Genomic DNA, 17243 nt, shown 5'->3' with positions numbered 1-17243 from the left:
TCTAAAACAAAAAGAATAATGCATTTTAGTGGCTGGATCTGGTTTTATCACTTTCTGAATTCAACGTTGAAAATGAGCTGTTCTCAGCCAGCAGAGGTCAAAATAAGCAGTAATGCAAACTCAGTCAGAGACATAGATTTTCACTTGCAACTTGCTTTAACATGTTTAACAGTGCATGAAATGTTGTCTAAAACAAAAAGATAATGCTTTTTAGTGGCTGGAACTGGTTTTATCACATTCTGAATTGAACGTTGAAAATGAGCTTTTAGGAGCCAGCAGAGGTCAAAATAAGCAGTAATGCAAACTCAGTCAGAGACAAAGATTTTCACTTGCAACTTGCTTTAACATGTTTAACAGTGCATGAAATGTTGTCTAAAACAAAAAGAAAATGCTTTTTAGTGGCTGGATCTGGTTTTATCACATTCTGAATTGAACGTTGAAAATGAGCTTTTCAGAGCCAGCAGAGGTCAAAATAAGCAGTGATGCAAACTCAGTCATAGACATAGATTTTCACTTGCAACTTTCTTAAACATATTTAACAGTGCATGAAATGTTGTCTAAAACAAAAAGAAAATGCTTTTTAGTGGCTGGAACTGGTTTTATCACATTCTGAATTGAACGTTGAAAATGAGCTTTTCAGAGCCAGCAGAGGTCAAAATAAGCAGTAATGCAAACTCAGTCAGAGACATAGATTTTCACTTGCAACTTGCTTTAACATGTTTAACAGTGCATGAAATGTTGTCTAAAACAAAAAGATAATGCTTTTTAGTGGCTGGAACTGGTTTTATCACATTCTAAATTGAACGTTGAAAATGAGCTTATCTCAGCCAGCAGAAGGGTCAAATCACAGTAATGCAAACTCAGTCAGAGACATAGATTTTCACTTGCAACTTGCTTTAACATGTTTAACAGTGCATGAAATGTTGTCTAAAACAAAAAGAATGATGCATTTTAGTAGCTGGATCTGGTTTTATCACATTCTGTGATGGACGTTGAAAATGAGCTTTTCAGAGCCAGCAGAGGTCAAAATAAGCAGTAATGCAAACTCAGTCATAGACATAGATTTTCACTTGCAACTTGCTTTAACATGTTTAACAGTGCATGAAATGTTATCTAAAACAAAAAGAATAATGCATTTTAGTGGCTGGATCTGGTTTTATCACTTTCTGAATTCAACGTTGAAAATGAGCTGTTCTCAGCCAGCAGAGGTCAAAATAAGCAGTAATGCAAACTCAGTCATAGACATAGATTTTCACTTGCAACTTGCTTTAACATATTTAACAGTGCATGAAATGTTGTCTAAAACAAAAAGAAAATGCTTTTTAGTGGCTGGATCTGGTTTTATCACATTCTGAATTGAACGTTGAAAATGAGCTTTTCAGAGCCAGCAGAGGTCAAAATAAGCAGTAATGCAAACTCAGTCATAGACATAGATTTTCACTTGCAACTTGCTTTAACATGTTTAACAGTGCATGAAATGTTATCTAAAACAAAAAGAATAATGCATTTTATTGGCTGGATCTGGTTTTTTCACTTTCTGAATTGAACGTTGAAAATGAGCTGTTCTCAGCCAGCAGAGGTCAAAATAAGCAGTAATGCAAACTCAGTCATAGACATAGATTTTCACTTGCAACTTGCTTTAACATGTTTAACAGTGCATGAATTGTTGTCTAAAACAAAAAGAAAATGCTTTTTAGTGGCTGGAACTGGTTTTATCACATTCTGAATTGAACGTTGAAAATGAGCTTTTCAGAGCCAGCAGAGGTCAAAATAAGCAGTGATGCAAACTCAGTCATAGACATAGATTTTCACTTGCAACTTTCTTAAACATATTTAACAGTGCATGAAATGTTGTCTAAAACAAAACGAAAATGCTTTTTAGTGGCTGGATCTGGTTTTATCACATTCTGAATTGAACGTTGAAAATGAGCTTTTCAGAGCCAGCAGAGGTCAAAATAAGCAGTAATGCAAACTCAGTCATAGACATAGATTTTCACTTGCAACTTGCTTTAACATGTTTAACAGTGCATGAAATGTTATCTAAAACAAAAAGAATAATGCATTTTAGTGGCTGGATCTGGTTTTATCACTTTCTGAATTCAACGTTGAAAATGAGCTGTTCTCAGCCAGCAGAGGTCAAAATAAGCAGTAATGCAAACTCAGTCAGAGACATAGATTTTCACTTGCAACTTGCTTTAACATGTTTAACAGTGCATGAATTGTTGTCTAAAACAAAAAGAAAATGCTTTTTAGTGGCTGGAACTGGTTTTATCACTTTCTGAATTCAACGTTGAAAATGAGCTTTTCAGAGCCAGCAGAGGTCAAAATAAGCAGTGATGAAAACTCAGTCATAGACATAGATTTTCACTTGCAACTTTCTTAAACATATTTAACAGTGCATGAAATGTTGTCTAAAACAAAAAGAAAATGCTTTTTAGTGGCTGGAACTGGTTTTATCACATTCTGAATTGAACGTTGAAAATGAGCTGTTCTCAGCCAGCAGAGGTCAAAATAAGCAGTAATGCAAACTCAGTCAGAGACATAGATTTTCACTTGCAACTTGCTTTAACATGTTTAACAGTGCATGAATTGTTGTCTAAAACAAAAAGAAAATGCTTTTTAGTGGCTGGAACTGGTTTTATCACATTCTGAATTGAACGTTGAAAATGAGCTTTTCAGAGCCAGCAGAGGTCAAAATAAGCAGTGATGCAAACTCAGTCATAGACATAGATTTTCACTTGCAACTTTCTTAAACATATTTAACAGTGCATGAAATGTTGTCTAAAACAAAAAGAAAATGCTTTTTAGTGGCTGGAACTGGTTTTATCACATTCTGAATTCAACGTTGAAAATGAGCTGTTCAGAGCCAGCAGAGGTCAAAATAAGCAGTAATGCAAACTCAGTCAGAGACATAGATTTTCACTTGCAACTTGCTTTAACATGTTTAACAGTGCATGAAATGTTGTCTAAAACAAAAAGATAATGCTTTTTAGTGGCTGGAACTGGTTTTATCACATTCTAAATTGAACGTTGAAAATGAGCTTTTCAGAGCCAGCAGAGGTCAAAATAAGCAGTAATGCAAACTCAGTCATAGACATAGATTTTCACTTGCAACTTGCTTTAACATGTTTAACAGTGCATGAAATGTTGTCTAAAACAAAAAGAAAATGCTTTTTAGTGGCTGGAACTGGTTTTATCACATTCTGAATTGAACGTTGAAAATGAGCTTTTCAGAGCCAGTAGAGGTCAAAATAAGCAGTAATGCAAACTCAGTCAGAGACAAAGATTTTCACTTGCAACTTGCTTTAACATGTTTAACAGTGCATGAAATGTTGTCTAAAACAAAAAGAAAATGGTTTTTAGTGGCTGGATCTGGTTTTATCACATTCTGAATTGAACGTTGAAAATGAGCTTTTCAGAGCCAGCAGAGATCAAAATAAGCAGTAATGCAAACTCAGTCATAGACATAGATTTTCACTTGCAACTTGCTTTAACATGTTTAACAGTGCATGAAATGTTATCTAAAACAAAAAGAATAATGCATTTTAGTGGCTGGATCTGGTTTTATCACTTTCTGAATTCAACGTTGAAAATGAGCTGTTCTCAGCCAGCAGAGGTCAAAATAAGCAGTAATGCAAACTCAGTCATAGACATAGATTTTCACTTGCAACTTGCTTTAACATATTTAACAGTGCATGAAATGTTGTCTAAAACAAAAAGAAAATGCTTTTTAGTGGCTGGAACTGGTTTTATCACATTCTGAATTGAACGTTGAAAATGAGCTTTTCAGAGCCAGCAGAGGTCAAAATAAGCAGTAATGCAAACTCAGTCAGAGACATAGATTTTCACTTGCAACTTGCTTTAACATGTTTAACAGTGCATGAAATGTTGTCTAAATCAAAAAGAAAATGCTTTTTAGTGGCTGGAACTGGTTTTATCACATTCTGAGTTGAACGTTGAAAATGAGCTTTTCAGAGCCAGCAGAGGTCAAAATAAGCAGTAATGCAAACTCAGTCAGAGACAACGATTTTCACTTGCAACTTGCTTTAACATGTTTAACAGTGCATGAAATGTTGTCTAAAACAAAAAGAAAATGCTTTTTAGTGGCTGGATCTGGTTTTATCACATTCTGAATTGAACGTTGAAAATGAGCTTTTCAGAGCCAGCAGAGGTCAAAATAAGCAGTAATGCAAACTCAGTCATAGACATAGATTTTCACTTGCAACTTGCTTTAACATGTTTAACAGTGCATGAAATGTTATCTAAAACAAAAAGAATAATGCATTTTAGTGGCTGGATCTGGTTTTATCACTTTCTGAATTCAACGTTGAAAATGAGCTGTTCTCAGCCAGCAGAGGTCAAAATAAGCAGTAATGCAAACTCAGTCATAGACATAGATTTTCACTTGCAACTTGCTTTAACATGTTTAACAGTGCATGAAATGTTGTCTAAAACAAAAAGAAAATGCTTTTTAGTGGCTGGATCTGGTTTTATCACATTCTGAATTGAACGTTGAAAATGAGCTTTTCAGAGCCAGCAGAGGTCAAAATAAGCAGTAATGCAAACTCAGTCATAGACATAGATTTTCACTTGCAACTTGCTTTAACATGTTTAACAGTGCATGAAATGTTATCTAAAACAAAAAGAATAATGCATTTTAGTGGCTGGAACTGGTTTTATCACATTCTGAATTGAACGTTGAAAATGAGCTTTTCAGAGCCAGCAGAGGTCAAAATAAGCAGTAATGCAAACTCAGTCATAGACATAGATTTTCACTTGCAACTTGCTTTAACATGTTTAACAGTGCATGAAATGTTGTCTAAAACAAAAAGAAAATGCTTTTTAGTGGCTGGAACTGGTTTTATCACATTCTGAATTGAACGTTGAAAATGAGCTTTTCAGAGCCAGCAGAGGTCAAAATAAGCAGTAATGCAAACTCAGTCATAGACATAGATTTTTACTTGCAACTTGCTTTAACATGTTTAACAGTGCATGAAATGTTATCTAAAACAAAAAGAATAATGCATTTTAGTGGCTGGAACTGGTTTTATCACATTCTGAATTGAACGTTGAAAATGAGCTTTTCAGAGCCAGCAGAGGTCAAAATAAGCAGTAATGCAAACTCAGTCATAGACATAGATTTTCACTTGCAACTTGCTTTAACATGTTTAACAGTGCATGAAATGTTGTCTAAAACAAAAAGAATGATGCATTTTAGTGGCTGGAACTGGTTTTATCACATTCTGTGATGGACGTTGAAAATGAGCTTTTCAGAGCCAGCAGAGATCAAAATAAGCAGTAATGCAAACTCAGTCATAGACATAGATTTTCACATGCAACTTTCTTAAACATATTTAACAGTGCATGAAATGTTGTCTAAAACAAAAAGAAAATGCTTTTTAGTGGCTGGAACTGGTTTTATCACATTCTGAATTGAACGTTGAAAATGAGCTTTTCAGAGCCAGCAGAGGTCAAAATAAGCAGTAATGCAAACTCAGTCAGAGACAAAGATTTTCACTTGCAACTTGCTTTAACATATTTAACAGTGCATGAAATGTTGTCTAAAACAAAAAGAAAATGCTTTTTAGTGGCTGGAACTGGTTTTATCACATTCTGAATTGAACGTTGAAAATGAGCTTTTCAGAGCCAGCAGAGGTCAAAATAAGCAGTAATGCAAACTCAGTCAGAGACAAAGATTTTCACTTGCAACTTGCTTTAACATATTTAACAGTGCATGAAATGTTGTCTAAAACAAAAAGAAAATGCTTTTTAGTGGCTGGAACTGGTTTTATCACATTCTGAATTGAACGTTGAAAATTAGCTTTTCAGAGCCAGCAGAGGTCAAAATAAGCAGTAATGCAAACTCAGTCATAGACATAGATTTTCACTTGCAACTTTCTTAAACATATTTAACAGTGCATGAAATGTTGTCTAAAACAAAAAGAAAATGCTTTTTAGTGGCTGGAACTGGTTTTATCACATTCTGAATTGAACGTTGAAAATGAGCTTTTCAGAGCCAGCAGAGGTCAAAATAAGCAGTAATGCAAACTCAGTCAGAGACATAGATTTTCACTTGCAACTTGCTTTAACATGTTTAACAGTGCATGAAATGTTGTCTAAAACAAAAAGATAATGCTTTTTAGTGGCTGGAACTGGTTTTATCACATTCTAAATTGAACGTTGAAAATGAGCTTTTCAGAGCCAGCAGAGGTCAAAATAAGCAGTAATGCAAACTCAGTCATAGACATAGATTTTCACTTGCAACTTGCTTTAACATGTTTAACAGTGCATGAAATGTTGTCTAAAACAAAAAGAAAATGCTTTTTAGTGGCTGGAACTGGTTTTATCACATTCTGAATTGAACGTTGAAAATGAGCTTTTCAGAGCCAGTAGAGGTCAAAATAAGCAGTAATGCAAACTCAGTCAGAGACAAAGATTTTCACTTGCAACTTGCTTTAACATGTTTAACAGTGCATGAAATGTTGTCTAAAACAAAAAGAAAATGGTTTTTAGTGGCTGGATCTGGTTTTATCACATTCTGAATTGAACGTTGAAAATGAGCTTTTCAGAGCCAGCAGAGATCAAAATAAGCAGTAATGCAAACTCAGTCATAGACATAGATTTTCACTTGCAACTTGCTTTAACATGTTTAACAGTGCATGAAATGTTATCTAAAACAAAAAGAATAATGCATTTTAGTGGCTGGATCTGGTTTTATCACTTTCTGAATTCAACGTTGAAAATGAGCTGTTCTCAGGCAGCAGAGGTCAAAATAAGCAGTAATGCAAACTCAGTCATAGACATAGATTTTCACTTGCAACTTGCTTTAACATATTTAACAGTGCATGAAATGTTGTCTAAAACAAAAAGAAAATGCTTTTTAGTGGCTGGAACTGGTTTTATCACATTCTGAATTGAACGTTGAAAATGAGCTTTTCAGAGCCAGCAGAGGTCAAAATAAGCAGTAATGCAAACTCAGTCAGAGACATAGATTTTCACTTGCAACTTGCTTTAACATGTTTAACAGTGCATGAAATGTTGTCTAAATCAAAAAGAAAATGCTTTTTAGTGGCTGGAACTGGTTTTATCACATTCTGAGTTGAACGTTGAAAATTAGCTTTTCAGAGCCAGCAGAGGTCAAAATAAGCAGTAATGCAAACTAAGTCAGAGACAACGATTTTCACTTGCAACTTGCTTTAACATGTTTAACAGTGCATGAAATGTTGTCTAAAACAAAAAGAAAATGCTTTTTAGTGGCTGGATCTGGTTTTATCACATTCTGAATTGAACGTTGAAAATGAGCTTTTCAGAGCCAGCAGAGGTCAAAATAAGCAGTAATGCAAACTCAGTCATAGACATAGATTTTCACTTGCAACTTGCTTTAACATGTTTAACAGTGCATGAAATGTTATCTAAAACAAAAAGAATAATGCATTTTAGTGGCTGGATCTGGTTTTATCACTTTCTGAATTCAACGTTGAAAATGAGCTGTTCTCAGCCAGCAGAGGTCAAAATAAGCAGTAATGCAAACTCAGTCATAGACATAGATTTTCACTTGCAACTTGCTTTAACATATTTAACAGTGCATGAAATGTTGTCTAAAACAAAAAGAAAATGCTTTTTAGTGGCTGGAACTGGTTTTATCACATTCTGAATTGAACGTTGAAAATGAGCTTTTCAGAGCCAGCAGAGGTCAAAATAAGCAGTAATGCAAACTCAGTCAGAGACAAAGATTTTCACTTGCAACTTGCTTTAACATGTTTAACAGTGCATGAAATGTTGTCTAAAACAAAAAGAAAATGCTTTTTAGTGGCTGGATCTGGTTTTATCACATTCTGAATTGAACGTTGAAAATGAGCTTTTCAGAGCCAGCAGAGGTCAAAATAAGCAGTAATGCAAACTCAGTCATAGACATAGATTTTCACTTGCAACTTGCTTTAACATGTTTAACAGTGCATGAAATGTTATCTAAAACAAAAAGAATAATGCATTTTAGTGGCTGGAACTGGTTTTATCACATTCTGAATTGAACGTTGAAAATGAGCTTTTCAGAGCCAGCAGAGGTCAAAATAAGCAGTAATGCAAACTCAGTCAGTGACATAGATTTTCACTTGCAACTTGCTTTAACATGTTTAACAGTGCATGAAATGTTGTCTAAAACAAAAAGAAAATGCTTTTTAGTGGCTGGAACTGGTTTTATCACATTCTGAATTGAACGTTGAAAATGAGCTTTTCAGAGCCAGCAGAGGTCAAAATAAGCAGTAATGCAAACTCAGTCATAGACATAGATTTTTACTTGCAACTTGCTTTAACATGTTTAACAGTGCATGAAATGTTATCTAAAACAAAAAGAATAATGCATTTTAGTGGCTGGAACTGGTTTTATCACATTCTGAATTGAACGTTGAAAATGAGCTTTTCAGAGCCAGCAGAGGTCAAAATAAGCAGTAATGCAAACTCAGTCATAGACATAGATTTTCACTTGCAACTTGCTTTAACATGTTTAACAGTGCATGAAATGTTGTCTAAAACAAAAAGAATGATGCATTTTAGTGGCTGGAACTGGTTTTATCACATTCTGTGATGGACGTTGAAAATGAGCTTTTCAGAGCCAGCAGAGATCAAAATAAGCAGTAATGCAAACTCAGTCATAGACATAGATTTTCACATGCAACTTTCTTAAACATATTTAACAGTGCATGAAATGTTGTCTAAAACAAAAAGAAAATGCTTTTTAGTGGCTGGAACTGGTTTTATCACATTCTGAATTGAACGTTGAAAATGAGCTTTTCAGAGCCAGCAGAGGTCAAAATAAGCAGTAATGCAAACTCAGTCAGAGACAAAGATTTTCACTTGCAACTTGCTTTAACATATTTAACAGTGCATGAAATGTTGTCTAAAACAAAAAGAAAATGCTTTTTAGTGGCTGGAACTGGTTTTATCACATTCTGAATTGAACGTTGAAAATGAGCTTTTCAGAGCCAGCAGAGGTCAAAATAAGCAGTAATGCAAACTCAGTCAGAGACAAAGATTTTCACTTGCAACTTGCTTTAACATATTTAACAGTGCATGAAATGTTGTCTAAAACAAAAAGAAAATGCTTTTTAGTGGCTGGAACTGGTTTTATCACATTCTGAATTGAACGTTGAAAATTAGCTTTTCAGAGCCAGCAGAGGTCAAAATAAGCAGTAATGCAAACTCAGTCATAGACATAGATTTTCACTTGCAACTTTCTTAAACATATTTAACAGTGCATGAAATGTTGTCTAAAACAAAAAGAAAATGCTTTTTAGTGGCTGGAACTGGTTTTATCACATTCTGAATTGAACGTTGAAAATGAGCTTTTCAGAGCCAGCAGAGGTCAAAATAAGCAGTAATGCAAACTCAGTCAGAGACATAGATTTTCACTTGCAACTTGCTTTAACATGTTTAACAGTGCATGAAATGTTGTCTAAAACAAAAAGATAATGCTTTTTAGTGGCTGGAACTGGTTTTATCACATTCTAAATTGAACGTTGAAAATGAGCTTTTCAGAGCCAGCAGAGGTCAAAATAAGCAGTAATGCAAACTCAGTCATAGACATAGATTTTCACTTGCAACTTGCTTTAACATGTTTAACAGTGCATGAAATGTTGTCTAAAACAAAAAGAAAATGCTTTTTAGTGGCTGGAACTGGTTTTATCACATTCTGAATTGAACGTTGAAAATGAGCTTTTCAGAGCCAGCAGAGGTCAAAATAAGCAGTAATGCAAACTCAGTCAGAGACAAAGATTTTCACTTGCAACTTGCTTTAACATGTTTAACAGTGCATGAAATGTTGTCTAAAACGAAAAGAAAATACTTTTTAGTGGCTGGATCTGGTTTTATCACATTCTGAATTGAACGTTGAAAATGAGCTTTTCAGAGCCAGCAGAGGTCAAAATAAGCAGTAATGCAAACTCAGTCATAGACATAGATTTTCACTTGCAACTTGCTTTAACATGTTTAACAGTGCATGAAATGTTATCTAAAACAAAAAGAATAATGCATTTTAGTGGCTGGATCTGGTTTTATCACTTTCTGAATTCAACGTTGAAAATGAGCTGTTCTCAGCCAGCAGAGGTCAAAATAAGCAGTAATGCAAACTCAGTCATAGACATAGATTTTCACTTGCAACTTGCTTTAACATATTTAACAGTGCATAAAAAGTTGTCTAAAACAAAAAGAAAATGCTTTTTAGTGGCTGGATCTGGTTTTATCACATTCTGAATTGAACGTTGAAAATGAGCTTTTCAGAGCCAGCAGAGGTCAAAATAAGCAGTAATGCAAACTCAGTCAGAGACAGATTTTCACTTGCAACTTGCTTTAACATATTTAACAGTGCATGAAATGTCTAAAACAAAAAGATAATGCTTTTTAGTGGCTGGAACTGGTTTTATCACATTCTGAATTGAACGTTGAAAATTAGCTTTTCAGAGCCAGCAGAGGTCAAAATAAGCAGTAATGCAAACTCAGTCAGAGACATAGATTTTCACTTGCAACTTGCTTTAACATGTTTAACAGTGCATGAAATGTCTAAAACAAAAAGATAATGCTTTTTAGTGGCTGGAACTGGTTTTATCACATTCTGAATTGAACGTTGAAAATGAGCTTTTCAGAGCCAGCAGAGGTCAAAATAAGCAGTAATGCAAACTCAGTCATAGACATAGATTTTCACTTGCAACTTGCTTTAACATGTTTAACAGTGCATGAAATGTTGTCTAAAACAAAAAGAAAATGCTTTTTAGTGGCTGGAACTGGTTTTATCACATTCTGAATTGAACGTTGAAAATGAGCTTTTCAGAGCCAGCAGAGGTCAAAATAAGCAGTAATGCAAACTCAGTCATAGACATAGATTTTCACTTGCAACTTGCTTTAACATGTTTAACAGTGCATGAAATGTTGTCTAAAACAAAAAGAAAATGCTTTTTAGTGGCTGGAACTGGTTTTATCACATTCTGAATTGAACGTTGAAAATGAGCTTTTCAGAGCCAGCAGAGGTCAAAATAAGCAGTAATGCAAACTCAGTCAGAGACAAAGATTTTCACTTGCAACTTGCTTTAACATGTTTAACAGTGCATGAAATGTTGTCTAAAACAAAAAGAAAATGCTTTTTAGTGGCTGGATCTGGTTTTATCACATTCTGAATTGAACGTTGAAAATGAGCTTTTCAGAGCCAGCAGAGGTCAAAATAAGCAGTAATGCAAACTCAGTCAGAGACAAAGATTTTCACTTGCAACTTGCTTTAACATGTTTAACAGTGCATGAAATGTTGTCTAAAACAAAAAGAAAATGCTTTTTAGTGGCTGGATCTGGTTTTATCACATTCTGAATTGAACGTTGAAAATTAGCTTTTCAGAGCCAGCAGAGGTCAAAATAAGCAGTAATGCAAACTCAGTCATAGACATAGATTTTCACTTGCAACTTGCTTTAACATGTTTAACAGTGCATGAAATGTTATCTAAAACAAAAAGAATAATGCATTTTAGTGGCTGGATCTGGTTTTATCACTTTCTGAATTCAACGTTGAAAATGAGCTTTTCAGAGCCAGCAGAGGTCAAAATAAGCAGTAATGCAAACTCAGTCATAGACATAGATTTTCACTTGCAACTTGCTTTAACATGTTTAACAGTGCATGAAATGTTGTCTAAAACAAAAAGAAAATGCTTTTTAGTGGCTGGAACTGGTTTTATCACATTCTGAATTGAACGTTGAAAATGAGCTTTTCAGAGCCAGCAGAGGTCAAAATAAGCAGTGATGCAAACTCAGTCATAGACATAGATTTTCACTTGCAACTTGCTTTAACATGTTTAACAGTGCATGAAATGTTGTCTAAAACAAAAAGAAAATGCTTTTCAGTGGCTGGAACTGGTTTTATCACATTCTGAATTGAACGTTGAAAATGAGCTTTTCAGAGCCAGCAGAGGTCAAAATAAGCAGTAATGCAAACTCAGTCAGAGACAAAGATTTTCACTTGCAACTTGCTTTAACATATTTAACAGTGCATGAAATGTTGTCTAAAACAAAAAGAAAATGCTTTTTAGTGGCTGGATCTGGTTTTATCACATTCTGAATTGAACGTTGAAAATTAGCTTTTCAGAGCCAGCAGAGGTCAAAATAAGCAGTAATGCAAACTCAGTCATAGACATAGATTTTCACTTGCAACTTGCTTTAACATGTTTAACAGTGCATGAAATGTTATCTAAAACAAAAAGAATAATGCATTTTAGTGGCTGGAACTGGTTTTATCACATTCTGAATTGAACGTTGAAAATGAGCTTTTCAGAGCCAGCAGAGGTCAAAATAAGCAGTAATGCAAACTCAGTCATAGACATAGATTTTCACTTGCAACTTTCTTAAACATATTTAACAGTGCATGAAATGTTGTCTAAAACAAAAAGCTAATGCTTTTTAGTGGCTGGAACTGGTTTTTATCACATTCTAAATTGAACGTTGAAAATGAGCTTTTCAGAGCCAGCAGAGGTCAAAATAAGCAGTAATGCAAACTCAGTCAGAGACATAGATTTTCACTTGCAACTTGCTTTAACATGTTTAACAGTGCATGAAATGTTGTCTAAAACAAAAAGAAAATGCTTTTTAGTGGCTGGAACTGGTTTTATCACATTCTGAATTGAACGTTGAAAATGAGCTTTTCAGAGCCAGCAGAGGTCAAAATAAGCAGTAATGCAAACTCAGTCAGAGACAAAAATTTTCACTTGCAACTTGCTTTAACATGTTTAACAGTGCATGAAATGTTATCTAAAACAAAAAGAATAATGCATTTTAGTGGCTGGATCTGGTTTTATCACTTTCTGAATTCAACGTTGAAAATGAGCTTTTCAGAGCCAGCAGAGGTCAAAATAAGCAGTAATGCAAACTCAGTCATAGACATAGATTTTCACTTGCAACTTGCTTTAACATGTTTAACAGTGCATGAAATGTTGTCTAAAACAAAAAGAAAATGCTTTTTAGTGGCTGGAACTGGTTTTATCACATTCTGAATTGAACGTTGAAAATGAGCTTTTCAGAGCCAGCAGAGGTCAAAATAAGCAGTGATGCAAACTCAGTCATAGACATAGATTTTCACTTGCAACTTGCTTTAACATGTTTAACAGTGCATGAAATGTTGTCTAAAACAAAAAGAAAATGCTTTTTAGTGGCTGGAACTGGTTTTATCACATTCTGAATTGAACGTTGAAAATGAGCTTTTCAGAGCCAGCAGAGGTCAAAATAAGCAGTAATGCAAACTCAGTCAGAGACAAAGATTTTCACTTGCAACTTGCTTTAACATATTTAACAGTGCATGAAATGTTGTCTAAAACAAAAAGAAAATGCTTTTTAGTGGCTGGATCTGGTTTTATCACATTCTGAATTGAACGTTGAAAATGAGCTTTTCAGAGCCAGCAGAGGTCAAAATAAGCAGTAATGCAAACTCAGTCATAGACATAGATTTTCACTTGCAACTTGCTTTAACATGTTTAACAGTGCATGAAATGTTATCTAAAACAAAAAGAATAATGCATTTTAGTGGCTGGATCTGGTTTTATCACTTTCTGAATTCAACGTTGAAAATGAGCTGTTCTCAGCCAGCAGAGGTCAAAATAAGCAGTAATGCAAACTCAGTCATAGACATAGATTTTCACTTGCAACTTGCTTTAACATATTTAACAGTGCATGAAATGTTGTCTAAAACAAAAAGAAAATGCTTTTTATTGGCTGGATCTGGTTTTATCACATTCTGAATTGAACGTTGAAAATGAGCTTTTCAGAGCCAGCAGAGGTCAAAATAAGCAGTAATGCAAACTCAGTCAGAGACATAGATTTTCACTTGCAACTTGCTTTAACATGTTTAACAGTGCATGAAATGTTGTCTAAAACAAAAAGATAATGCTTTTTAGTGGCTGGAACTGGTTTTATCACATTCTGAATTGAACGTTGAAAATGAGCTTTTTAGAGCCAGCAGAGGTCAAAATAAGCAGTAATGCAAACTCAGTCATAGACATAGATTTTCACTTGCAACTTGCTTTAACATGTTTAACAGTGCATGAAATGTTGTCTAAAACAAAAAGAAAATGCTTTTTAGTGGCTGGAACTGGTTTTATCACATTCTGAATTGAACGTTGAAAATGAGCTTTTCAGAGCCAGCAGAGGTCAAAATAAGCAGTAATGCAAACTCAGTCAGAGACAAAGATTTTCACTTGCAACTTGCTTTAACATATTTAACAGTGCATGAAATGTTGTCTAAAACAAAAAGAAAATGCTTTTTAGTGGCTGGATCTGGTTTTATCACATTCTGAATTGAACGTTGAAAATGAGCTTTTCAGAGCCAGCAGAGGTCAAAGTAAGCAGTAATGCAAACTCAGTCATAGACATAGATTTTCACTTGCAACTTGCTTTAACATGTTTAACAGCGCATGAAATGTTATCTAAAACAAAAAGAATAATGCATTTTAGTGGCTGGAACTGGTTTTATCACATTCTGAATTGAACGTTGAAAATGAGCTTTTCAGAGCCAGCAGAGGTCAAAATAAGCAGTAATGCAAACTCAGTCATAGACATAGATTTTCACTTGCAACTTGCTTTAACATGTTTAACAGTGCATGAAATGTTATCTTAAACAAAAAGAATAATGCATTTTAGTGGCTGGAACTGGTTTTATCACATTCTGAATTGAACGTTGAAAATGAGCTTTTCAGAGCCAGCAGAGGTCAAAATAAGCAGTAATGCAAACTCAGTCATAGACATAGATTTTCACTTGCAACTTTCTTAAACATATTTAACAGTGCATGAAATGTTGTCTAAAACAAAAAGCTAATGCTTTTTAGTGGCTGGAACTGGTTTTATCACATTCTGAATTGAACGTTGAAAATGAGCTTTTCAGAGCCAGCAGAGGTCAAAATAAGCAGTAATGCAAACTCAGTCAGAGACATAGATTTTCACTTGCAACTTGCTTTAACATGTTTAACAGTGCATGAAATGTTGTCTAAAACAAAAACATAATGCTTTTTAGTGGCTGGAACTGGTTTTATCACATTCTGAATTGAACGTTGAAAATGAGCTTTTCAGAGCCAGCAGAGGTCAAAATAAGCAGTAATGCAAACTCAGTCATAGACATAGATTTTCACTTGCAACTTGCTTTAACATGTTTAACAGTGCATGAAATGTTGTCTAAAACAAAAAGAAAATGCTTTTTAGTGGCTGGAACTGGTTTTATCACATTCTGAATTGAACGTTGAAAATGAGCTTTTCAGAGCCAGCAGAGGTCAAAATAAGCAGTAATGCAAACTCAGTCAGAGACAAAGATTTTCACTTGCAACTTGCTTTAACATATTTAACAGTGCATGAAATGTTGTCTAAAACAAAAAGAAAATGCTTTTTAGTGGCTGGAACTGGTTTTATCACATTCTGAATTGAACGTTGAAAATGAGCTTTTCAGAGCCAGCAGAGGTCAAAATAAGCAGTAATGCAAACTCAGTCATAGACATAGATTTTCACTTGCAACTTTCTTAAACATATTTAACAGTGCATGAAATGTTGTCTAAAACAAAAAGATAATGCTTTTTAGTGGCTGGAACTGGTTTTATCACATTCTGAATTGAACGTTGAAAATGAGCTTTTCAGAGCCAGCAGAGGTCAAAATAAGCAGTAATGCAAACTCAGTCAGAGACATAGATTTTCACTTGCAACTTGCTTTAACATGTTTAACAGTGCATGAAATGTTGTCTAAAACAAAAACATAATGCTTTTTAGTGGCTGGAACTGGTTTTATCACATTCTGAATTGAACGTTGAAAATGAGCTTTTCAGAGCCAGCAGAGGTCAAAATAAGCAGTAATGCAAACTCAGTCATAGACATAGATTTTCACTTGCAACTTGCTTTATCATGTTTAACAGTGCATGAAATGTTATCTAAAACAAAAAGAATAATGCATTTTAGTGGCTGGATCTGGTTTTATCACTTTCTGAATTCAACGTTGAAAATGAGCTTTTCAGAGCCAGCAGAGGTCAAAATAAGCAGTAATGCAAACTCAGTCATAGACATAGATTTTCACTTGCAACTTGCTTTAACATGTTTAACAGTGCATGAAATGTTATCTTAAACAAAAAGAATAATGCATTTTAGTGGCTGGAACTGGTTTTATCACATTCTGAATTGAACGTTGAAAATGAGCTTTTCAGAGCCAGCAGAGGTCAAAATAAGCAGTAATGCAAACTCAGTCAGAGACATAGATTTTCACTTGCAACTTTCTTAAACATATTTAACAGTGCATGAAATGTTGTCTAAAACAAAAAGCTAATGCTTTTTAGTGGCTGGAACTGGTTTTATCACATTCTGAATTGAACGTTGAAAATGAGCTTTTCAGAGCCAGCAGAGGTCAAAATAAGCAGTAATGTTAACTCAGTCATAGACATAGATTTTCACTTGCAACTTGCTTTAACATGTTTAACAGTGCATGAAATGTTGTCTAAAACAAAAACATAATGCTTTTTAGTGGCTGGAACTGGTTTTATCACATTCTGAATTGAACGTTGAAAATGAGCTTTTCAGAGCCAGCAGAGGTCAAAATAAGCAGTAATGCAAACTCAGTTATAGACATAGATTTTCACTTGCAACTTGCTTTAACATGTTTAACAGTGCATGAAATGTTGTCTAAAACAAAAAGAAAATGCTTTTTAGTGGCTGGAACTGGTTTTATCACATTCTGAATTGAACGTTGAAAATGAGCTTTTCAGAGCCAGCAGAGGTCAAAATAAGCAGTAATGCAAACTCAGTCAGAGACAAAGATTTTCACTTGCAACTTGCTTTAACATATTTAACAGTGCATGAAATGTTGTCTAAAACAAAAAGATAATGCTTTTTAGTGGCTGGAACTGGTTTTATCACATTCTGAATTGAACGTTGAAAATGAGCTTTTCAGAGCCAGCAGAGGTCAAAATAAGCAGTAATGCAAACTCAGTCAGAGACATAGATTTTCACTTGCAACTTTCTTAAACATATTTAACAGTGCATGAAATGTTGTCTAAAACAAAAAGAAAATGCTTTTTAGTGGCTGGAACTGGTTTTATCACATTCTGAATTGAACGTTGAAAATGAGCTTTTCAGAGCCAGCAGAGGTCAAATTAAGCAGTAATGCAAACTCAGTCAGAGACAAAGATTTTCACTTGCAACTTGCTTTAACATATTTAACAGTGCATGAAATGTTGTCTAAAACAAAAAGAAAATGC

The sequence above is a fragment of the Danio rerio genome, chromosome 16 (genome assembly GCF_052040795.2).
Source record: "Danio rerio strain M-AB ecotype USA chromosome 16, GRCz13ab, whole genome shotgun sequence".
Lineage (NCBI taxonomy): Eukaryota > Metazoa > Chordata > Actinopteri > Cypriniformes > Danionidae > Danio > Danio rerio.
Note: the sequence above shows the minus strand (reverse complement) of the source record.